We start from the raw sequence: 24605 nt of genomic DNA, 5'->3' as shown, positions 1-24605 counted from the left end.
GGTCTTGCTTCCACTTTGGATAAGTTGTCTAAATTGCTTACTTGTACATGTGTCCTCTTATTTTCCCAGCCCATGTTTCCTTTTCTAGCACTCTTAATACTGCAGCTAGTAATTCACCACTTCCCAACCTCTTAGCTTTGGACAGAAGCCACAGCATTGCATTATAGTCGGTCCAGGGGAAAGGTTCTGACCTTCAGATTTTATTAAGATTACATTCTCCTCACTTAAACAAGTGAAGGCTATCTTCTAGAAGAAAACAGCCTTTCCCCCTTGAATGTACAAAAATATCTGTGCAAATTCCAAAGATTTGCTATCTGTAGGTTATAAATGCTTTGTATGGGATGGCTAAGCAAAATCCTATGATCTCTGTGGAAATGTTTAGTGACATCTAGGGAAAGGGGCATACCTCAGTGGGAGAGCAACTCCTTTGCATGCAGAAGGTCCCAGGTTCAATCCTTAGCATCTTGAGCTAGGGCCAGGAGAGACCCCTGCCTGAAGCCCTGGAAGACAACTTCAATGCACTGTAGACAGTAGTGAGTGAGATGGACCAATGGTTTTACTTTGTATACGGCAGCTTTATATATTAGCCTGTTAGAAATGTTGTTTGCTTGGAAATTGTTGAAGTCAATGGTGTTTTCTTCCCAGTTTAGCATTTAGCAAATGTAAGAACGAGAAAATATTTTTACATGCCCAGGAACTTCTCAGATGTTTATGACTTGGTATCAGAAATTTGCCTTGCTGATAAAGCAGTTTAGTTCATCACAACTGGGGTCAAAGGTTTAGATCAGGGTTTCCCTGGCCACTGGTCCTGCTAGTTAGGGATGATGGGAGTTGTAGTCCAAAACACTTGGAGACCTAAGTTTGGGAAACCTGGCTTAGATAATGGTTAGACAATGTGTTACCTTCCAGATGTTATGAGAATACAGCTCCCATCATCCCTGATCATTGGCTTTGCTGATTGGGCTGATGGAAGTGTAGTCCACAACATCTGGAGCATGCCATGTTGGCTATCCCTGGTTTAGTCACCCATTTAACATCACCTATTAATTGTTATATTGAGCAAGGAGTCAAAAGAGCATCTATTTTAGTGCAGGGCTATAGAAACATATGATGGATGCTTGTAGCAGAAGACATGAAGAGTGACTTGTCATTTCTCCTTACTGCATTTTTGGAATCAATAAAGGTGAATGATTTTAAAAACTCTTATCTGTATGATTTCAGTGTAGCTCACAAATGAGACCCTAAAAGTATAAATTTAGCCTAATCTTCTAAAACTGTTTATGGGCTCATCAACCCTGTTACCGCCTGGCCTGCAAAAATATTTATATATTTATCTGAACAAGTCACAGTCACTGTTACATAAAACACTATATGAGGATATTTAGGCAAGACTGAAACATCACAATCAAATTCCCTCTAAATTCCCTTAAAAAGACAACAGACTCGTACATATTCACAGGTTTCAAATTATAAAATGCTAGAACACTTTTCCAGATTCCATTCTGAGGGATTGGACACAAACAGTGAGGATTGGGCCTGTTACATCTACCTCCCTGAAGCACAGCACTGGCACCCCACAGGGATGTGTGCTGATTCCCTACCTGTACACGTTGTATACACATGACTGTATTTCATCTCATCCATCTACTGCAATTATTAAGTTTACAGATGATACTACCATAATGGGTCTAATTACAGGTGGAGTTGAATCAGCGTACAGGGGGGAGGTTCAAAAAGTATCTACATGGTGCCTAGAGAATAACTTTCATCTAAATATTAGCAAGACAAAGGAGATTGTGTTGGACTTTCAGAGGAAAAGAGGGGAACTTGCTCAGTTGTATATCGGGGGGCGGGGTTGTGTGGAGAGAGTCTCTTCCTACACTTCCTGGGAATTTACCTTAGTGAAGACCTCACTTGGAAAAACAGTATAACTCACGTGGTTAGGAAAGCCCAACAGAGACTCCATTTCCTCAGGGTCTTGCGAAAGAACAATATTTAACAACAGTTGATGACCTCCTTCTACCGGTCCACAATCGAAAGTGTCCTCTCATATTGTATCACAGTGTGGTACGTTGGCTTGACAGCCACGGACAGAAAGTCTTTACAGAGGGTGGTGAACACAGCACATGATATCATGGGCTGTCCCCTGAGCCCGCTAGATGACATCGCAAGGGATTGATGCCTTAGAAGAGCGAGAAAAATTCTCAGGGACAATTCACACCCCGGCCAGCACCTCTTTAATCTTCTACCCTTGGGCAGGAGATATAGAAGTATAACCAGTCATACCAACAGGCTAAAAAACAGTTTCTACCCATGGGCTGTTAGGCTGCTGAAGGGAAAATAATATATTGCAACTGACTTTCAGGGTTGGTGTGTTGTGCGACAAGAACACAGAGTGCAATGAGATTGAGTGTTTGGGGGGGGGGCTCAGTTAATTTCATTGTACACTGGTTGTACATTGACAATAAAGGTATTATTATTATTATTAATTATTATTATTATTTCTCTCTATACTGTCCTTTATCCTAAATGGAACACATTCTTATAAGACCAGTGCTACCATTCTAGAGACCCAACCATTCTTATAAGACCAGTGCTACCATTCTAGAGACCCAACCATTTTAATTAACAGTGCCGTCCTACGCATATTTACTTTGGGACCCTTACATCCTTGTAAGTATCTTTTAGGACTACAGTACAGCTACTGTCTCATCTTAAAGTTTTGCAAGAGATAAAAGGTAATTGTGTTATTCCTTCTAGTGGTTTCATAATTGATTGGAACACTCACATTTCTTTGCTCATGAGTGAATCTTCACCTGCTATAAAGCTCCTAGCTCATGGAGGAAAGGGTATTTCTCTACGTGCTTAATCGCCAAACCTTTAAAATGTTTTTAAAAGGTTTATTATATGCTGGTTTTAGAGTTCCTGTGAGAAAATATATAACTGCCATATATAGTACAGGGTCTACTTTTAATTGTCTTCTCCCTTTAAAAAACAGAACCAGACTTTCTTTTTGACATAAAATGACTCAAGATCTTTCTGTGGTGATTTCCCTCTCTTTCAGGTAGAACTCGTGTCAGTGCAGTGAATGATGATTTATCTTTGAGAGAGTCAGTAATTAAAGGATTTACTTGTGGGACTGTGAGTTCCTTCCTGCTGCAGGACAGATATCTCAGGTAAGTGAGTTATGGGATTCTGTGTAATACCGCAAGCTTTCTTTTAGCAGACCTACAGTTAAAAACAGGGATATTACCTAGATGTTTTCAGATTGGAATAGAAACCCACTGTGATACTGTAGGGACACCCTTTAATTAAAAGACAAACTACCGACTTCTGTCTTCCTGTTTGGTATTCTTGAGGGTTTCCATAAGCAGCAGTAAAGAGGTTACTATGAATCAGAGAATTACAGATTTGTAGAGTTGGGAGGGAGTCCCGAAGGTCCACACTCGAACCAACTTTCATACACTTTCTATCTAGTAACTGCCAACACTGGATTCTCCCCCCCCCCATGAGTTCTTGTGGACAGTGCGTTCTGTTTTACAACTAGCTCTTTCTTAAAGAAGCTTTACGTTAAGCCTTAAATCAAGAGTAGAAAGTGTGGAGTCCAGTCTAATTTGCTCATTTTCCTAGATATTGTCCTCCTTTTAAAATGGGTCTATTGACATAGAAAGGCTCCTCTGTATTATTTATTTTCTTACACTTATATGCCAACTTTTTCTGTCTTGGAAAGGAAGTCAGAAACAGTTTAACTTTTGAAAATGTTTTTTTTTTAAAAAAATCTTCTTTGCAGAAGGGTTGTTTGTCCTTTTGAGGCACCACTGCAGAACCAAAACAGGACTTTCCCCCTCTTTTCGTGTAGCGAGACTTGCGTTTTTTCAGTCATCCAGACTATAATTCTCTAAGTCAAGCTGATCTGCATATGGCTTCTGTTATTGGCTGTGTTTAATTGCTGTACTCAGTTTTTAGTTCCTTATGTCCGTCCCCCCCCCTTAAAACCCACATGATGCTGATTCCCATGAGTCTGTGAAGATTCTGAATTGGCATCATATGCGGCAGTCTGATGAAGTGATAAGTATTTCACACTCTGGTTCTTCATCTTTTATGGTGTGCATGTTAAAGATCCCTTTCATACTCAAGTAAATGAATAAAAAGAACCCCTTTTCACATCTGGAAGACCTTGTGTATCTTTGGCCAATGAGACTATATGACATCATGTGATGTTATATTGGCTTAATGTCTAGCCAATATAGCAAAGCAGAATGTGTTAGAATCCCCATCCTATGGATTAATGTTATTATTCCCATCAGTACGGTTTGTAATAGGTTCCATATTCAGGATCAAGCTGTTGGGTTTTTCTGTTATCGTAGCCAATGCATGTATGTATGTGCATGTGAAGAGAGATTTTTGGTATCTTGTGTTATGATACAAGACATGCAATAAGCAATGCATGTCTTAGAGACAAATTACACGTGGTGCTGAGTTTGTGGACACTGCCGAAATCAGCAATAGTATGAGCATTCTGTTATTCTGTGATCTCACTGCCTCCTGCCACTCTGTGTGCATGATTGCTTATTTTTGCAGGATTGTTTGCAGGATTACTTTCCCAAGTAGTTTGGCTCTGGTTACATGGGTGATAGTTTGCTATTATTCCTCTTACACTGGGTAAAATATTCCCATGGAAATATATTGTGAAATCTATCTTAAACCTGCAACTCCCCCCTGCCCGCCGCTGCATAACTGTGCAACCTTCATTCTCATCTGCATCTGTGTGTCTCACTCAGTACTTTTCATTCTCCTTTGCAAAAAACGGAGGAGGGCCAAGGGAGCTGATAGCAAGAATTCCTTCTTTCCCTTTCTTGCATGGTTCTGAAGGAATGCGGCCACTTTTGCGGAACTGATTTTGCCACCCGCTCCATCAATACTTCTGAAAGCTTTGCCAATAATTACTATTAGCTGTTGCGCTGTTTTTATACAAACAGAGAAATTTAAGTTCTAGTCTAAAACCAATCAAGGGGTAGGGGTGGGTGGGGGAATCTTTCTTTAAAATGGTTTTGAGAACACGTTTTGATTTGGTTTTCCTATTTCCCCCCCTCACCGCCAAGTCAGATGGCTGTTGCACTTGTTTATTTATTTAATGGGAATCTCTGACGTCTTAATGAAAGACACACAACCTTTAAACCTCATGCTCCATCAAGTGCAGCGCCTAAAGCATGTGTAATTAACGTACACATGTAGTGGCAGGAATACACATGTGATTTTCGTATTGGAAAACTAAGATACAGTACTTTGATTTTGGTAACCTGGCCAGCACTTGGCTCAGACTTAGATGTGCAGTCAGCATAATGTAGGTCATAAAGTCTGAGAGAGTGGTGTGATTCACTAGTAGAGCTCTATGAACAGCTCTATGAACCCTTTGAATTTATTTATACTAAAACAGGGATGGGGAACCTCTGGCCCTCCAGTTGTTGTTGGATTCCGAACTGGCATTCCCAGCTCAGTGGCAAGGGATGAGGGGAGTTAAGGTCCAATAGTCTTGGGAGGTCCATACTCGCCACACCTGACAAACCTATCCCTGCACTTTCAAGGTTTGTCCGGAGTGCACCATTATCATGGATGTGTGTCTTTTTAAGAATAGAAAGTTAGTATTTAATATGTTGCTTGCTATTGCATTTAAAGCCCATTTTTTTTATTAGGGCAGCTAAATTGCACTATTTAGGTTTGGAGTGCTAGAAATGTGCATGGACAGAAATCATCCATTAATAAATTGCAGTATAAATTAGGCATAGCTGTGTCCTTGTCACTTCTTGCCAATGCCCGCCATGCCATATGTTGTGTGTGTGTGTGTGTGTGTGTGTGTGTGTGTGTGAAATGGAGCTTAATCTTCATATAGCTGCTTTTCTTTCCCTTAACCAACAGTTTGGGTCACATTTTCTGGCATCACTGAGACAGCATTAATGCAACTCCTATGAGATGTAACTATGTTAAAAAAAGTCTGACTGAAGAGAATAATGGGCAAGTAGACACCTCCCATGAATCTTGAAAGACAAACCAGTCTCCTTGGCATTAGGAGGGAAGCACAGTTGCCAGTGATATTTTTAGATACGGTTGCTATCCAGACATATGATACATGTAAATCCCTTAAATTCTGTTGGCTTTGGGTCCTAAAATCATCAAAACATTTACAGAACTTTGGGGTGGGGGGAAGCAGTAAGTATATAAGCATTGTAAAAACACACACCCTTTGTTGCTCTATAATATTGGTAAGTATGTTGAAAATGATAAAGTGTAGAAAACTTCATTCCTTTTTTATTGAAGTGATTTATTGCCCGAATAAAAGACTGCTGGAATACATCGTTCTCAGTTTTCTATATATGTAAAAAAGAAAAAGAAAGGATGAATCCTGATTCCAGCCAAAGTGACTCAAATTACCCACCTCTTTTCTTTCGCACTCCCTTCTCTCAATGTGTTTCTCCTCTGATTTTGATGTTGTGTGGGAAAGTTGAAGGCAGGTCACAAGTTTTAGAGAGGAGACTTCAGAAAACTGTTTTAAAAACAACAGCGCAGTCTTACTAAAATAGAAGAAGTTGAAAGTTCGAAAATGAGTAGTTTTGAAAACAGGTCACCACTTTCTTCCTTTCAAGTCACTAAATTCAGATGTTTGGATGTCCTGATTACTTCTAAATATAATACCCAGTTTCCAGCTACTGTTATGGCATGGCATGCTAAATTAGGATGGCTGAGGATGGTTTCCTGCTTGTAAAGCTGATCTTTGACATTCTACACCAGATCGAGAGGTGATTTGGTTCCCTAATACATTTGGGAATTGCTAAAATGCTGTTGTAGAGGAACTGTCAGGAGGGCTTTGTGCCATTATTTTTAGATCTTTTTAAGGTTGTGCTTAGTCTCACTCGTGATCCTGTGAGACGTTAACTGTGGCGGTATAATTATTTTTAGAGAAAGCCTGGCCTGCATTTCCTAGCTACCACATAGAAGCTACTTTAAATCACTGCAGCTTATAGTTTTATTACATAGTTAGCTACAGGGGTAGAGCTGCTCACCACACAGAATAGGTGCAGTTTTTGCCATGTCACTACATACTTAACAGAGAAGTTTTTTTGCAATCTTCTTGTGCAGTGCTGGTTTTCAGTAGAGTCTAGCCATGCGGTGAGGCAAGTGTTAGTACTCTGACATTGTTTAAAAATATGGAGTAGTCAGGATAACACTCTTCATGGTAGTGTAAAGGTAACAAAAGCACATAAGAAGCATCCCAAAATCTTTATTAGGGCATTCCACTCGCCCATCCCGTCTTAAGTCTATGACCAGATGCAAACTTCATCACTTAAACATCAGCCCATCACAAATCCCCATTGCCTTGTTTACTACTTAGCTGCTGAAGAATTTTGAAGATCTCAAAAGTTTGCATAGTATTTTGTGATATTTTGGTTGGTCTAATAAAAGTATCGCTCCAATAAGGATTTTAGAATCTCTCTTTGCAATGTGGATGGATGCGGCCCATGACTCAGTGTCTTATACTGCTGAATGTGTAAGGTTACTGGTAGCTGCCACAGGTGATAAATGGCCACATCTGTATCCATGGCAAATTTTTTTTGGTTCATATAGTGGTGTGGTGAAAAATGCTTGACTGATGTGATGAAAAAAATTGCATGTTATGTGATACCTGCCACCATTTGGAACAATGTGAAGTGACCCGGCATGTGACTGCAGCAATGTGTAGACCGGCCCTGAAAGGCCTGGGATGAGCTTTGAAACATCTTGCACTTTTAAGAACTGTGGTGTGTGGATGGTGGCATGCACATATTAAAGTCCTTTCCAGCTATTCTGCCTATGACCTTTGTTAAGTAGCTGATAATGGCATCACCTGGCTTGTGACCAGATCGCCTCCTTCCCTTTCCCCACAATGTAATATACTTTCTTTTACAAGGCTGTGGGTGGGTGGGGGGGAGATATTTTGGCTTGCTATGTTTGCCCTATGATGTATTTGAGACATTGTTCTGCTTTTTACATCCCTCAAAGGAAGTGTCTGTTGACACAGCCTCTGCTTCAGTCATCTTTTATTATACAACACTCTGGGAAGCCTTTAGGGCAATCCAATGGCCCTAAAAGCAGCTTCTTTCACACAAGGAGAGAGACAAGCCTAACCAGACACCAGCAGTTCATATTTCTTTATTTACAGAGATCTTTGTAATGATAATGTCAGGCCTCATAGAAGACTAGGATTGCTGATTTGGAGTTGTCTACGAGGTGTGGGAGTTAGGCCTCCCAGCTGTTGCTTTACCTGCCACATTAGAAGGAACACCTTCTCATTTTTAAGAATGAGCAGTGTAGCAGAACAGGCTAATTTAGCATTTTAGGCATAACTGTTGAGGAACCTTTTGATAAAGCTGAATAGGACTTTCTGGGCAACCTGGGTGAGGGTGTTACTGGTATAGAACTAGCATGCAGATTGAATGTGGGAAACGTACATCTTCAGGCAGCTTCAGGATACAACTGAAAAGAGATCCTAATTGTTGCTGCTGTTGTTAGACCACTTCTTGAAATAAAGCTATTGAAACAGTGCACACAGTAAAAACATAATTAAACACTGAAAGGCAACTTTTAAGAACAATAAAATCCATTAAATAAACTCTAGGACATTAACACTGTCCATACAAATTCTAAAAAACCAAGGAAATCATTTCATCAAATATGAAATGTATCTTCCATAAATGACTGGAAAACACTTCAGAGAAACCCTTAGAAGAAAGAAAGAAAGAAAGAAAGAAAGAAAGAAAGAAAGAGAAAGAAATTCTTTGGTAGGCACCAAATCATCCCCACAGTAGACTCCTGTCTGGTTTCATCTGGTATTAGATACTACACATAGGATGTCGCTAACCCTGATATTGTGTAGAAAAACTGTAGAATCATGAGTTGGAACGATATTGGAAGTGATGGTCCAAGCTAGTACTCAGTGCAGGATCTGCAAAGCTGGCTACAACTATAGCATCTCTGACAGATGGCCACCCAGACTGCGTAAATAACTCTTGCAAAAGAGAGTTCATTACATCCTGAGGCAGTCTGCTCCACGGTCAAATAATATGTACCAGTAGGAAATGTATCCCACTGCTTAGCTGAAACCTGCTTCCTTGAAATTTCTACCTGTCTGTTCTCTTCTTGCCCACCCGAGAAACAGAAAAGAAGTCTTCTCCATCTTCTGAATCATATCTGAAGACTGCTATCATGTTTCCCCTTGCTTGTTTTTAAAATATCTTTTCTCTGAAATTAGCCACCACTGGTGGTTGGCAGATGGGTCAAACACAGGAGGAGGTGACAGCAGTAGCTCAATAGCTATTCAAGGCAAAACTTCTGGCATGACAACATTTCAAGCAGGGTTTGACAGAGTTTGGGAAAGGCAGGGCAAGACAGAGCTTCAGGCTAATAAAGATAAGGTGAGGCTTTGGGTGAGGTGAGCCAAACCGAAACAGAGCTTCAGGAGAGTTAAGGTGAGGTGTCAGATGAGGCCATGGAAGATGGTGATTCAGGCAAGGCAAGATTCCAGGACTCTGCAGAGCAAGAGTGTTAGGCTGAAACAACTATCAGCCCCAACCATCATGGGCAGTAATGATGGGAGCTGCAGCCCAGTAACACCTGGAGAGCCACAGGTTGCTCCGATGGAGGAGCCAAAGCCTGGGGCATCAGTTGTGTGAGGCTTGCAAGGCCTCTGTTGGCTCCCCAGATCACTTGATTTGGCTGGACCTGACAGTGCAGCTTTCAGCCATATCATTTTTGGAGCCGTGGAGTGAGAAAAAGCATACTACCAGCTCTTTCTGTCCCAGTGGCAGAGAAAGAGGGGTGGCGGCGGGAAACCTGGAACCTGCTGCCAGATTTTTCAGTTGGAATTCACTGGTGCTTGTGTCTTGATGCTAGACCTTGGAAGATCCAGCCAGCTGGCTCTAATAGAACCACTGAATATTGAATGCATTTGAGGGAGAATCATAGAACAGTAGAATTGCAGAGTTGGAAGGGACCCCAAGGGTCATTTAGTCCAACTCAGATGTATATTTGTATTCTGTGAATATATCAAACCACCCAGCTCTGTTTTGGCAGAAGAGATGTTGTAATTGTCACTTTTTTCTTTCTAAGTGGCTCTTGGTGTATACTTCAATTGAGCCACGCATTAACCTCTGTTCAGCCTGTCATAGTGGTTAGTAATAAGGAGAAAAAGACTGGCTGCTTCTCTGTCTGGTCTCTGTTATGTTTTGGCCAGATTGTTAAAATGTTTCTCTTCTGCTAGAGTATTTTAACCTTGCTAGCTCTGGTTTTGTTTTAATTGTTTTACTCCAGCTTTTAATGCTGTACGTAACAGTACTGAGATTTTACAGTTCTAAACCACCCTGGGAGCCCCTGATACAGCTGAAAGGTGGCATTAAAAACATTTGTATAAATAAAAATACATTTTAAAAGATGGATTCTGCTATCCAATCTTTTAGCCTTTAGGTAGAGCATGGATTCTGATCCATAAAAGTGATCGTGAATGCAAAACCATTTAGCTTGGATATATCTTGAATTTGAAAGTCGTGGTTTGTGTCTAAGCTAGCCTTCATATTCCAATGCAAAGCTTTTATAGTTGGCTCACTCTTGCTATATCTTTAATTTAAGGCTAATTCCAGAAGCACTTCTATGTCATAAATGTACAGGAAATACAGAAAATCTTAAGGTTCTCTCAGTCCTCCTGCTAATTAAGGGTCAAGGAGTAAGCTCTATTAGTTTTCATTATAATTGTACTGCTATAAAGGTGAACACAATTATATAGCTACATTACTTTACTTTGTTTAATGGGATCTACATCACCAAAAGAGTCTTGTATGTCTAGCAGGAGATCTGGACCTTGTGGCTCACTTAAAGTCCAGTGACACTTTAAAGACTTGGCTAGCTGTTATCTCTCCACCCTCCCTTTAAAATAAAGAGTGAAGCTGAATTTAAATCAAAGCCTCAGTCTTGCTTAAATTCATTTATAGTGGGTTGTAGCCAACTGAGTGTTACTCAGAGTAGACCCACTTAAATCAATGAACCCAAGTTGCTCATGTTCATTAATTTTAATGGGTCTCTTCTGAGTAGGATGAGCCTTGCATATAACCCAGTGTTCAAAGACGGGATCTCTATGACCATTTGGTTAGTCCACAGAATTATATTTTACTAGCTAATTTCTAAAGGGGTGTAGGTCAAAATCAATGTAGCTTTGGAAGGTCCAGTCTTCCATCTTGATTCAAAATGGCGTCCAATTGTATCAAAACATAGAGGAAAACATGGTCCTTGATCTCAGGAACTCTCATGCATAATTAGGTTGTGATATATTAAGAGGTGTGCATAGTGAACCAACTTTCCAAAATACATAATAGATAGGTTAAAGTCAACCTGGGATTACATTTATTTACTTTTAGAAGTTGAACTGTTGTTTCATCGTGCTATGACAGAGGTAAAAACCATGCCTTGCCATATTCTGGTTCAACATTTTCTGGGAAAATTGGAAATGACTACTCAGAGACAACCAATTGACATGCTCAAATACTCAGTGGAAGGAATAATAATATCAGGGCTAGTTCAGATATTACGGATGAGTGTACATACAGCCCACATATGAGCACCACTGAAAAACAATTCCATCTGGTGGGCTTTTGTGTGTAAACTGGAATGTTTGTAAACAATGAATGTAGCACATGGTTGGAGTGGTTCCGATTTGCTTCACATTATTTAGCTGTTGAAAACAATAGCCCAAAATTTCTGTCTTCGGAAAACTACTTAGGCTGCAGTTTCCGATCCTTACATAAAAGTGCCCTTGAAATAATCTGTTTAGAATTACAGTGTCAGGAATTAATAGAAGTGGACAGGGTTGGAAAACTGATCATCTGCAGTAAATCAGACATTGTTCTTTTCCAGAATCCCTAGTACCAGCTCCAACTACATTAGGTTCATTCACACTGACTCATCTTGCAGGCTTCCAGCACTGCATGTTTTGTAATAGGAGGAGACAGCTATAAACCTGGCTTTGCCAAAATGGCTACTTTCCCAACTCTGCAGATTTAGGTAGGCTTAAGATCTCTCTCCTTCCCCCTGCCCCCTAAAAAGGCTTCTCTCCCTAAATTGCAAGGAATTACTTCTTCAGAACCATAGGTGGCTCAGGGAATAAGAGATAACTTGGTTCTCAAATGTCCATCATCTATTGCTTTGCTTAGGCAGGTGCTAAATAAGCTAGTTGTTGTTTGTAAGTGATAACAGATAAAAGCAGCCAGAGCCTTAAAAATTGCTAACAACAGGCAACACATGTCTGGATTTAGACACGGATGTTAAAGGAATAAAATCTGCTGTTTTGTGGATATGGGCAGCTGATAAAACAGTGTATTATTTCTTGGTGCAGTTACGATATGATTTCTGCTTTTTCTTACATCGGCCTTACCTCTGTTGTGCTGCTGTAGCTTTGGCATGCATGTGCTTTTGTGGAGAAGGGTACACAATGCCCTGACTGCAGATCCTACAGATCCTTGTGCTAACATTGCCATAAACAACTATAAACTGTAAGTTTCTGGGAGGTGGAAACTTCAAGGGCAAGAGGAGCACAGAAAAGGGAAAGTGTGTACAATATCAAATGCTGTCAGTCTTTGCATAAACCTATCTTCTTGGTAATACCATGGATTTCATTTGTCAAGGAGTAGATCTTAAAGGCATGTGGGGCCCAAACTCTATCACTGAAAGCCCACATTTGTGCTTAATGCAATCTGTTGACTTTCTTCTCCTTTCCACCTTCTGTATTGATTTGTGGTGTTAACAGCAGGAGTGAGGCAAGAAGGGCGTGCAGGACGGAGTATCAATCAGGACAGACACCTTAGTTATACTCTGTGCTTTCTGTGCATGAGTATTTTCAGTCTTGTCTTACTGCCCTGTGGGCTTTATGTCTCCTTAAGTAAACATTCATGTTCTTCTCTTGGTCTTCTGTGGGTAAGAGAAGGTGAATTTTGCCAGTGATGGGAACTGCCACATATAGTTAATACTTTGTTTGTGTGTGACAGTATTGTTGGCAGAATTAAAGCAAACTAAGTAAGCCTCAGACACATTCTTTGAACCAAGGCTTCATCTGGCTCAACTGTGAGCTAGTTTGCAGTATGTGTTCCCTGCACATTTTTGTTAAAGGTTAACAAAACTGTTTAGACAACTTTAATGGCTGTGCATCAATCTGCTGCATCAAGTTGATTAATGGAGCTCATTTCTGGAGTGAATTCTTTAATTGCTCCTTATTTACCGCAGGGAGGGGGCGTGGTGTACTTTTGATTAAGGCAGCTGTCTGGAGTGTTCATTCACCTTGTAAATTCAATTCGTGTCGTGGTTCATTTCTGAAATACATTTCTACCTGCTCTTCTGAACCTTCTCCAAAATGAGGCATCATCCTGGAAGCACGTTATTATAATTTGCGTGAGATGTATATGCTTTAGTGATTGCAGCATCTTAACAGAAATCGATCTGAATGCATTTTAAGATGTTGCTTGCCGGATTGTGAATTTGTCTTTCAACATAATTTGTTATTCCTTTTCAGGGGAAGTAACTTTAAATACACAGTCATTAGCAGTCAACTCTCCCACATTTCTTGTCATTTCCCCTGCTGTCTTCAGGGGCTTCAGCAGAGCTCCGTTACCTGTAAGCTGCTACCTCTGTCTTGAAGAGAAACTGAAAGCGACACAGAATCATAGTTCATCCTGCAAAACTTGCAGCAGGGGGATGATAATAAAGGGATTGTTGCCTGTGATGTCTTCACCTATCCTTTAGTCACACAAAAAAACCTGTTTTATAATGTTTCCAGAACCTGTTTAGATAGTGGAATAGGTAAAAAAAAGATGTATATGCGTATGTATATATGTATGTATGTATGTATGTATGTACTAAGGGAAATGATGCCTCTTATGATATCAAAAATTGTTTGCGGCTAACAAGGATGAAGCCATTCTGAATGTGGCCTTGCTAATGTAAATAATGCATGATTGTTTTGGGGCACTGAGACCAGACCAAATGTGTATGCCATTATATATAGGTGTGTGTGCATGTGTACACATTGAGCTTTTTGTCACTAGGTCACACCACAGCTATATATATCCATGTTCAGCTAGGAAGCTTATGTATGTGTTTACTCTTTTGCAGCGTCTGGGTATAAGCAGGCAAATTGTGAGAGCTGAATCTTAGGATTAATCACTGCACATCAAACATTCTGATAGGTGTTTAGAAGAAGAGCGAATCTGTTTCCTGTTGGATACAAAAGCAAGGGGGGAATGATGTCTTTGAAAATCAGCCAGAGAAACTGAGATCTGAAATTAAAAAGAATTAAGGCATTTGATGGCAGGATTTTTTTTTAAAAAAACAGTTGCCGGCATTATTAAATACTCATTGTGAAACAGTAATCCGGCAGCTGAAGGGCAAGGTTTGAAGGCCTGCAAAAATGATGGAAAACTATTTGAATGCAACTAAAAAAGTAAGTTGTAGAAAAGGGGAAAAAACAAAAAAAACAAAAAACCATGCAGCTCCAAAACTGCACCTTAAAACCAATGCAGTAGAAATATATAAAATGTAACCTAAAGTTCTTGGCCAATAAAGAGAGATGAGCACCACAACCCCAGAGTCATTCACAACTGGACTTAACTGTCAGGGGTCCTTTACCTTTCTAACCTAAAGTTACTGGCCACCAAAAAAACAATGGAGGTGTTGGAGATTGGAGATGGAATAAAAGCCTCCCTATTGTAGAAAAATAATGAGAAGTTTGGCAAAACCATTTGGTGAGATGTGTTTCTTTCAAAATGGAAGATGTAATGAGAACATTTGAGTTGCGTATGGAAGTAGGTGTTGTTCCCTAGCATTGGTCTTTGAGCCATAGAGTGAACTGTGAGCCTATACCTGTCTGACCCACTTATCCTTGTGTCTCTAAGAGAGTCGCATTTACTTATGCCCAACCTTCTGGGAGCAAGAAGTGGGCAAGGCTGGAAGAGAGGTGAGTAGAGCCTAATTGAACTGGACCAGAACTGGAGGATATGCACACGCCCCTTCCAAATGCACACATACAGGGCACAACCAAGGACACACATGAGTCACTGTAGATGCAACACACACACACAGTGTATTCTCAGCTTGCCCCCCACTGAGCTCTGCAGTTAGGCTTGTGGGAGGAGCTTCCTTTCAGCTCTGATAGAAGGGTTTTTTCCTAATTGCTGCAAGCTGAATGGAGAGGCCAGTGGACCACCAGTTTCCCACCCCTGCTTCTGTGTGCAAGTGGAGTGGAGTGACACACACATACACAGGTGCAGTCTACTTGTTCCATGGCTGAATTCTTTCACAGCATGGAAGCTGTGGCAGTTCTGCACTATCTTGCCGAGTAGTAAGCTATTAGTAATTTAAACTCCAGAATAGGAAGACAACTACTGTGTGAAAAAGGGAGCAATGGTTGTGTTCCGAGCTGTTTTGCATTGTAAAGGGTCACAGCACAGGAAATGCTCTTGCTGCTGTTGATTATTAATAATATTTATATAAGATTTATTACCTGTCCTTCACCATAAGGTCCCAGGGCAGGTAATAATAATAATAATAATAATAATAATAATAATAATAATAATAATAATAATTCATTATTTGTACCCTGCCCAAATGGCTGGGTTTCCCCAGCCACTCTGGGCGGCTTCCAACAAAGATTAAAAATATATTACATTACAAACTATGTAAAAATTACAGTGTTAAAATTGGTCCCAACATTCAGAATAGGATGGATCCTAAAAACATCTCGGTCCAAGGCCAAGATCAAATGGTACATCTTCAGCATATGTAATAAACAGCTGCAGACTGGTTCCTTCCAGGTGGCGCAGCCTGTGTGGAAGAGGCGACCACCCCATCTCTCAGAACTGAGAGCTGAGAATGCATAACACCTGTTTTTATCATGATTCAGCTGTGTTTTATTGGTCCATATCCAGCCCATTTCCACTTCCAAACACCAGTCTAGATCCTGTTAAACAGTTTTGGCCAAGTGATGCCCATTTAATTTATTGGCCCACATGTAGGATTGTGTGGTGCTTTGAAAGGGGCTTCTGAAGACCCCTCCATGGTGGCTGCGTGGGTGGTTACCTGACATCTTTGTGATGTCAGGTAAACGACTGTGGGCCATATCCAGTTCCCCATCCCTGTTTTGTAGTTCCATCACTAGGTGGCAGTAGACTTAGATCTTTCTGGGTGGAGTCATAGAATCATAGAATTGTAGAGTTGGGAGGGACCCCCAGTCCCCCCCGCCTGCAATGCAGGAATCTCCTGCCCAATGTAGGGCTCAAACCCACGACCCTGAGTTTTAAGAGTCTCGTGTTGAATTGACCTAGCTACCCATGGAGTACTTTGGAAAACCATAAAGTTCTTGTCTAGCTGTAAGACTGGCGTGGCCTCTTAACCTTCTTTGAAAGTGTTTTGGAGCTTATTGTTGTTATCATTTCCATCCCTGCTTCGCCGACACCTGCTGCAGCCAACAGGAAAAAAAAAGAGCATTCAGACTTCTGTTCAAAGTTCAGTGTGTCTGAGAAAAGCCGCAGACACAGAAGCTGCTCTACCTTAATTATTTGTCCTGATTGTAGCTGCAGATTGCCCCAATAAATGCTAATGATCCTGGATTCCTGCAGTCCTGTTAGCTTCCTTTTCCTCTTACTTTCTCCACTGAAAGTCTTGAAACCCAAGGGCTGGTTTCAACAAAGGGCACAGGAGGGTGGGAGGGAGATGAAGGGAAAGGCAAGCAGATAACAGCCACATGTAATCAGCATTTTATTGCCATCCTCAGGAAGTGGGAATAGTTGAGAAAGAAGAAGAAAAAGAAAGTAGATTGGAGCAAGGAAAGTTAATTACGGCGAGGTATTTGACAGGAAATTACAAAATACAGGCAGACAGAAGAAACACACTTTTAAAGCAGGCTAGGAAGTCTCCAGTTACTCCATGCTGTGTATTCAAAAAAAATAAAAATAAAAAAATCTCAAAAGCAAGTGCTGAAAATAGTAGTTTAAACAAAAGCTACCTTATCTGATAAAGACATTTTGAGCACAAAGGGAAATTTATATATTAGCCGGCAGTCTTCAAATAAACTGATGGTTTTGATAATAGCGTGGATTTAATTGTGGGGGTGGGGGGTGGGAAAGAATGAGTTTTCATTTGAATGACCGCCAGATGCAGCAAGTCCTTGCATAAACCGTCTGGGTTTATCTTGCACATACAAACATACGCACACTCTTCTATTCTTGTAAACATTGTTTATCGCTGTTTTGCAGAAATTGTAAAGGTAGACTTATGGATGTAGGCTGAAGCCGATAAATATGTGCATATTTTAAGTGCTGCTCTGCAGAGCTAATATGATTCATTTCATCTGCTAGGGTATGTAGATGGAGTCGTGGTTTATCCATGTTGGGGAATGAACAACAAAGCAACATTTTAAGGGAGGGTTCAGAATTCCCATGGCTTGACAGAGTTCTGGAAGATTTATCATGCTATTATCATTTCATTGTTGGCTTAAGAGTACCCTGTTCTTTACCATTCACCATGCCTGTCTTGTTATCCTTCTGTAAAGCAGGGAAACTCCCTTTTCCATGTTACCCATTTAAGCAGGAAAGGGCTTGTGGACTTTGCTCCCTCCTGCCTTGTTCCTCTGAATTGCCATCAGTTTTGAAGCTGGAAAGAAACCACCACTAAGAGACTAACACCTAATACTATTTATCTCTCTCAGACATAATGAAAACTGCATTCTATGTACTGGTAGCTATGGTGAAATAAGGACCCTGTGTTTAAACTCCATTCTTGGGTCCTGCCTGTATTCTATGCATCTTCCTTGGCCTTTGCAGACAACCTGAAGTAGTGGCACAATCACCAAAAAAGGTGCCTTTGCCCAATCCTACTAACAATCTGCCTGTTGGCGTGCTTTTTTTCTAACTTTTGCTAGCACGAATTCATGTTGCCCCAAAATGAGAACAGTTCCTTCACTTGCAAACAGTTAACATACTCTGAGCAGTAGAGAAGTGCTCATTGAGGCTGTGGGGATAGGAAGAGTCCTCTCGGATCATTATAGTACAGAAGGGAGACCTAGTTTTGACAGGTCACCTTTCCATAATGCACTCAACAATAACTGGATCATTTGTCTTTGGCCATCCTTCTCCCCCATATAAAAAGCTACTTTCTTTTAGGGTTGCAATGATATAAGTTGTTTTAGTCTATTAATTATATGAGTATTAGTTCATCAGTCAATTGATTTATTAAATCTGTAAGAGTGTTCATATGGAGAAAATCATCATGCCATGCCAACTTAGTTTTTTAGCCAATGGTCACGTTTTGCACCAAGGGCATTCCTCTGCCCTCCCCCTGTCACTTGGGAAGAGAGTGCTGCTCCTAAAGATGATGCCTGCCATCTTCAATTTGTAGAAGTATTTGTATCAAAATACATTGTTAAAAAACGACTGCATGATTTAGGTCAGCCTTTTGCTTTGCCAAAATGTTTAATTCAATGAATTTAACATTAATTAGCTCTTGATGAACCCTACTTAACTTTAAATAGATGTAGCTGGCTCTGTTTCAGTGATCTTCACAGTCTCCTTCTGAAGCCCGTGCTGAAAAACATAAGCTTACAGAAGCATGCCTTAAGACTACCTGGCACAGGAGATAGAGGGCATCATAGCTCAATGGCAGAGGGTGTGCTTTGCATGCAGAATGTCCCAGATCCAATCGCAGACAGTCGATGGGGAAGAACTCTATGTGCCCAAAATAGTGGAGAAGCTGTTACCTGTCAGAGCAGAGAAATAGGTTGGCTGGTAGAAGGCTGTTTTCCATGCACCAAAGTGTACACTAGAGCTGCATTCCCCGATGCCCTCCAGGTGTTTCAGACTACAACTCCCATCATCCCCAGCAAGCATGGTCAACAGTCAGAGATGATGGGAGTTGTAGTCCAAAACATCTGGAGGGTGCTGGGTTGGAATGGCTGCACTAGAGCAGAGGAGTCTCTTACATTTTGGACTTGATCTGTGGCACACTTGACAAAAAGGTTGGTCACCACTGCTATAGGCCACAGTACATATGACACTGCTGTCATAGTGTATTTCTACAAGAATCTCGACACCACTAGTTTAGCCTTTAAAAAAAGAGAGAATAAATTGAGGCTAGGCAAGCATGCAACCATTACTCGCAACAGCGTGACTTCCTAGGTCAGGCTTCTCTTCCTTCCTCACTGTCTCCAAAGCCTGCCTGTCTTGCTGTAGTGCATGTTACGTTATACCCGATGACAATTTTATAGCACAGGCGGAAGAGATATAAAACCAAAGGGCGGGGAGTGGGGGACAGAGGCCAGTGGAAAGAGTTCTGCTGGCACAGCAGAAATGGCTTTGTCTAATGTAACATACTTCCCTTGCTCTGAGTGGGATTTAGAGGCACGAGGGATTTTGAAATGAATGCTACCAAAGTTAATATTATAAATGCCCCAGTCATAGTTATGAATCAGCAATGCATCATTGTGCTGCCTTGCTCTTCTTGGAAATGTCATGTGGTTCTCTTCTCTCTCCCCCCGCCCCTTCGCTGGATTACTAACCTGACTAGAGATGTAGTTGACCAAGTACTGCTTCTGCTCCTACATGCTCAGGTTTCCAAGCCCTCTTTATTCAGGCGAGAACAGGAGTTTAATAAAGCAGCAGTATGGCTGCAGACAGGGTGAAACCCTAAGATTGGCCAGGTCTGACACAAATACTTCTGTTTTTTTAGGGGTTTTTTGCCAGCAAAGTAGTTCAAACTTCAGCTCCTATCATTTCCAACTTTCAGAGGAAACCTCAGGCACCCCTGACTGCTAAGCACACCTTTCAGACTTCGTATTGGTATTGGTAAAGCTGCCAAAAGATCTAGCTTGATAATGATACAAACAGTAATTTTATTGGTTGTGGTGCTGTTAATGCCAAGGTTGCACATTTGATCCCCGTATGGGACAGCTGCACTGCAGAGGTTGGAGCAGACGAGCCTCAGGGTCCCTTCCAACCAGTGCCAGATTTACATATAAGCTAACAAGCTATAGCTTAGGGCCCCACTCTCTCTCTCCCCCCCCCCCGAATTAATGAAAATAAATTTAAGGTAGAGCTTAATAATTATTTCACTTATTAATATACTTCTTAATTGTATTTCACTATTAATATACTTTTTCTTAATACAGTGGTACCTCACAAGACGAATGCCTCGCAAGACGAAAAACACGCAAGACGAAAGAGTTTTCCGTTTTTTGAGTCGTTCCGCAAGACGAAACGTCTTGTGAGTTCTTGCGAGTTTGTTTCCTTTTTCTTAAAGCCGCTAAGCCGCTAATAGCCGTGCTTCGCAAGACGAAAAAACCGCAAGATGAAGAGACTCGCGGAACGGATTAATTTCGTCTTGCGAGGCACCACTGTAGTATTTCAGTTATATTTTGTTATGTGCAAATGGTTTTAGATACTTATTAGGTCCATAAATTACCACATAGCATATTGTTGTTGTTTAGTCGTTTAGTCGTGTCTGACTCTTCGTGACCCCATGGACCAGAGCACGCCAGGCACTCCTGTCTTCCACTGCCTCCCGCAGTTTGGTCAAACTCATGCTGGTAGCTTTGAGAACACTATCCAAACATCTCGTCCTCTGTCGTCCCCTTCTCCTTGTGCCCTCCATCTTTCCCAACATCAGGGTCTTTTCCAGGGAGTCTTCTCTTCTCATGAGGTGGCCAAATTATTGGAGCCTCAGCTTCAGGATCTGGATATCACATAGCATATATTCAACACAAAAAACAGCGACAATTTGTTGTTGACAAAGGACAGCTGGACATATAAAGGACCCCATTACCTTCAGTAGCTTAGGGCCTCATCAAAGCTAAATCCGGCCCTGCTTCCAACCCTCCAATTCTATGATTCTATGGAGCATACAAAGTTGTCACAGTAATCAGACCATTACCAGGAGGATGGGTGGGAGAACAAAATATGGCGATAATGTTTGGTCAAGGACATAAAACCTGCACATTTTGGACTTGTATTCCTAACAGTTGCTTCCTGGGAAATACAGCAGAGTGCTGCTTTTAAAACAGAAGGATATTTTTTAAAAGCACTGCTTTTCAATGAAAGAAAAATATAAAAAGATAAGTAAGTTGCAGAAAACTGAAAATCAGCAGCAGCAATACCTCCCAACACTCCCCCCCCATACCCCTGCCTAAGATTCTTAGTCCAACCTGAATGTGCACAAGCCGAAAATTCAGATCTCAAACCTTTGTGCTCTGGGAACATGTTCTAACTAGGTTCAAGGCCTCGGATTTTTGTTAGGTATGGGAATGATGAGCACACATCTGCTTGCATCTATAAACACAACAGGAGGAGGCCTGGTTTTAAATTACCATCCTACTGCTGTGAAACCTTCCTAGTAATCCTATAAAACTGTCAGAGGCTGATGGGTCCTTGAGGGTTATGGCAATTTTCAACACCCTGCTATCAAATGTCAAAAGAATGTGAGGATTTGGTTACTACATAAATATTCCAAACTTGATTTTATTGCATTTTTAAAAAACTCACACAGAGTTTTTAGATACCTGCACAAGAAACAGCTATGAAACACAGTTCTGTTTACCCCCCTCTGTATATTTTTTCCATTCATACACACGGCCTTATCTGTGTGAAAGTAAGCATGTGTTTAGGTATGCAGGTCCCTAGCTGTGTAGGTCATATATTGTATGTCTGTAGGGCCTTGCATGGCACGGAGAAAGTCCCGTGTCCAATACCTGATGTTTCCAGGTATTGCTGGGAAGAACTCCAGTCTGATTCCCCGAGAGCTGCTGCCAGCCAGTGCATAGCGTTTATAGACATTACTGAGCTAGGTGAACCAGTCACTTGCCTTGCTATAAGGCAGCACCCTCTGTTTCACACTGGAAAATAATTCAAACTAGCAAGGTAATGAGAGGAGAAAAATAACTCATCTGTGGAACGCTAAATATATCCTGAATGCAAACCAAATAGGAGAAAGTCGTTATTTATAGAGTAAAGAAATTGTCCCATGTTCTTATTCAAACCTAATGCAAAGCAGGCTCTTAATTTTGTAGCCTCATCTCTAAATGGGAGTTGGAACATTGTTTTGCTCAGGAGGAACAGGAAGCGCTTCTCCTCCAATTGTTTCTGTTCTGGGAGTTTCTGCAGTGAAGATCTGGATAGCTCGGTTGGTTAGAGCTCAGTGCCGATAATGCCAAGGTTACAGGTTCAATTCCTGCATGTGACAGCTGCATCGTACTGGATTGCAGGGGGTTGGGCCAGATGATCCTCAAGATCCCTTCCGACTCTGCAATTCTACGAATCTATGATCTCTGTAATGGGTAGGGGTGGAGACCATTTTGGGTAGGTGCAAGGGGCGGGCTTTGACCTAGGAAAGGAGAGTCATCAAAGTTTCAGGAAACAGGAGTGAAGCAGGGCAGGGATGTTGGCGATGAGCAGAGGAAAGGGAGGGGCAGTTCCTGTGCCAGGCAAAAGGCTGTGGCATGAGTGGGCCCATTTGGATCTTGTGCACAGAAAGGTGCCTAGATGTTTTACATAAATTTAGAAGAATTCAGAACAAAGTCCTGGAGAGAGAGAGAGAGAGAGAGAGAGGTCTGCACAGTGTGTTTCATTAAGTATAGTAGCTTTGAAAGGGTTGCTAATAAAGAAATGAAAACTGGTCCAAACAGGCTTTGTAAGAGAGCCATTAAGTGAAGCTGCATGTCATGCATTAGCTTAGTAAGCGTGCTTGTGTTTCAGCTACTCTGGTGCTGGTATTCGCCAGCATTCTTTCTTCTTTCCCCCCCTTTGGTTTCCCCCCTGATTTGTTCCAGCTAAAACTAGCTCTTGGCAGCCTGTTTTATCAGCTGGCCTGTTGTATTTAGAGCTGCACCTCACTCCTTATCTCCTGCACTGTGGCAGGGCCTCAGCCTTCAGGAGTCCAGGGCTCTGTTCTCTTTTTGTTTATACTTGTGATCCTTTTCTTATTTTGCTCTTTCGGTTTCTGCGCTGCTTTCCTGGAGGCAGTGACTAGCATTTGGGTTTTTATGCATGCCATGTATGAAAAGTGTGGCTGGGTTAATGTGGCTTCTCCAGTTTTTGTATTGACGCAGTATGTTTGCGAATGATGTAATTTTCCTAAAGGCCTTTTTCCTTTAAATGTTGTGCCAAAGATACCAACCTATTTGATTTTTCATTGTGCGTACACCAGGAGAAACAAGGTGGAGGGAATCGGGGTGGGGGTGGGGGAGATACAGTGATAAGTAGAATTCATAGGGGGGGGGAAGTTTGGACAAAGGAGTCCATGGACAATTTTTTTATTGAGAAAAAACACACGCAAGTGTTTCTACCTTCCAAGAAGCAGTAATCAAGCAAGCTTTGTTTATTTTCACTCTTCTCAGTAGGACATAATATAATTAAGGGCATCTTTGTTATACAAACAAAAACACATGATTACTCCTCTCAGCTCTGTGTGGCTGACCATACGGTTCTGGCCTCAGCACATGTAAGTCTGTGTGCCTATCCAGTTAGCTAAACTCATACCCAGCCCATATTTTCATGTAAACCAACATACAACTTTATTGACTCGAAAACAAACTTGAAGCAATCAACTTCCAAATGCAGAGGATAAAAAACTTTGCTGTAGAAGAAGGATTAATGGTGGTTTGAATCTGACTGAGATAAGAGAGGTGGCATGTATGGACGAGGTGAAAAGAGAGTGCGATATTTGGCTTCCAAGCTGCTACTTAGAGGAGCAGATGACAAGGCCAGAGAGACTTTTCTTCTGGGGAGAACTGGCCTCAACAGGATGACATATCCTACGTAGCTGCAAACAACTGATGCCTGGTAATTGATCATTGTTGATCAGTTGTTAACAGATCAACAAATGTAAAAATTAAGTTGTAGAAACAAATAACACAATGTTTATTTGAGACGGAACACACCCTTATCTTCGTAGAGTCTCTTATCTTCTTTGAGCAATAGTACCAGTAATTGATTTTAAATAGTTGTGGTCATCTTCATAAAGTGCTATACAATGAACCTTCTCTGTATTCTTAACCATGCTTATCATCTATTTTCCTGAATCTCCTGAAAGATTAAAGTGTTCATCATGCCTTAAGACTAATGGCACACAGGTGTTTATCCACATATGGAGAAACAGTGAGGTCAAGGGTTATGCCCTTGACTTTATACTTCGATTTCCCCATGGTTTTAGAAGATGCTAGAAAAGCTGGAGGTTCAAGGCGACAGCGCTTATGGAAAATCCACCAAGTTGATGGTGGCAAAAAGATTCTAGCGATTGCTTGTGAACTTTCCACGGATAATATATAATAATGTAGGCAAATATGTCTGGCATTATGGCGAACTTCCTTGGATTTCTAATTGGTTCCAGATTTGTGGTTAAAAATTGCCTAGTGGTCAGACACAACTTATGTCTAGCTTTCCATGTGGTAATAGGTGCAGCAGCATACATTTCCAAATGTCTAATAAATGGTTATCTGCATCCAACAGTATTGCTGCCTTTTTTCTCTTATAAATGCATAGTGCAAGCTTCAACAACCT

At 41.1% G+C, this 24605-nt stretch overlaps 1 long non-coding RNA gene across 5 annotated transcripts in view; it reads left to right on the top strand.

Moving 5' to 3' along the window:
* Positions 1–24605, top strand: part of LOC310714004 — a 338331-nt gene that overhangs the window by 107598 nt on the left and 206128 nt on the right. For 2 of the 5 annotated variants that reach the window (XR_014529501.1, XR_014529502.1), the window contains exon 3: positions 3065–3176. The exons of the other annotated variants lie outside the window; for them this stretch is intronic. This is a non-coding gene — a long non-coding RNA (uncharacterized lncRNA). The remainder of the gene's footprint in view (positions 1–3064; positions 3177–24605) is intronic. 5 annotated transcript variants of the gene reach the window in all.

The sequence above is a fragment of the Podarcis liolepis genome (assembly GCF_965112155.1).
Source record: "Podarcis liolepis genome assembly, chromosome: 8".
NCBI lineage: Eukaryota > Metazoa > Chordata > Lepidosauria > Squamata > Lacertidae > Podarcis > Podarcis liolepis.
The sequence above is the reverse complement of the archived record's forward strand: the minus strand, read 5'-3'. Positions and strand labels throughout refer to the sequence as shown.